We start from the raw sequence: 1,129 nt of genomic DNA, 5'->3' as shown, positions 1-1,129 counted from the left end.
TGGATTTCAATTCAATATAAAGAAAACTAATGTCTTTACGACTGAACTTAATAAATAACTTCATGATAAATGCAGAAAAGGTTGAAGTTGTCAAGATTTGATTTTACTTGGATCCATAATCTACACTTAAGTAAGCAGCAGACAAAAAATCAAAGGATTTACTGCTTTAGGCAAATCTGCTACAAAAGACCTCTTTAAAGCGTTAAAGAATAAAGATGTCACTCAAGAGGACTAAGATATGCCTGACTCAAGCCATGCTCTTTTCAATGGCCTCATATGGACATGAAAACTGGACAATGAATAAGGAAGACTGTAGTAGAATTGATGCATTTTAATTTTGGTGTTGGAAAAGAATACTGAAAGTATTGTGGGCTGCCAGAAGAACAAGTAAATCTCTCTTGGAAGAAGTGCAGCCAGAATGTTCCTTGGAAGCGAGGATGTTGAGACAACATTTCACATACTTTGGACATGTTATCAGAAGGGATCAGTCTCTGGAAATAGACAACATGCTTGGCAGAGTAGAGGGTCTGTGAAAAAGAGGAATACTGCCAGTGAGATGTATTGACATTCTGGCAGCAACAAACATGGCAACAATTGTGAGGATGGCACAGGACATGGCAAATGTTTTGTTCTATTGTGGATAGTCTCACTATGAGTTGGAACCAACTCAAAAGCACCTAACAACAACAACAACAACTGTTCATTGATCATTCTTCCCTGTAGGTGTGTGGATATTATTCATATGGATACATCTTGAAGTGCTATCATTCCCTGCACAGTTGTTAGGTGCAGTCAAGTCAGTTCAGACTCATACTGACCCTGTGCACAACAGAATGAAGCACTGCTCAATCCTGCGTCGTCCTCACAATTGTTGTTATATTTGAGCCCATTGTCATTGCCACTGTGTTAGACCATTTCATTGGGTATCCTCTTAGTTTCTCTGACTCTCAACTTCCCCAAGCATGATATCCTTCTCTAGAACTTTCCCCTCTTGATAACATGTCCTAAGTATGAAAGATGAAGTTTTGCTATCATAGTTTCTAAGGAATATTCTGACTGTATTACTTCCAACACAGACCTGTTTGTTTTTCTGTCAGTTCATGGTCCTTTTAATAGTCTTCTCCAACAC

General features: G+C 38.4%; 1 protein-coding gene across 1 annotated transcript in view; it reads left to right on the top strand.

The window, feature by feature from the left end:
* Window positions 1-1,129, top strand: part of LOC102813713 (alpha-N-acetylgalactosaminide alpha-2,6-sialyltransferase 3-like) — a 929,267-nt gene that overhangs the window by 554,710 nt on the left and 373,428 nt on the right. The window lies entirely within an intron of this gene.

Source organism: Chrysochloris asiatica, unplaced genomic scaffold (assembly GCF_000296735.1).
Source record: "Chrysochloris asiatica unplaced genomic scaffold, ChrAsi1.0 scaffold00002, whole genome shotgun sequence".
Taxonomy (NCBI): Eukaryota; Metazoa; Chordata; class Mammalia; order Afrosoricida; family Chrysochloridae; genus Chrysochloris; species Chrysochloris asiatica.
Note: the sequence above shows the minus strand (reverse complement) of the source record. Positions and strands in the feature narration are given on the sequence as shown.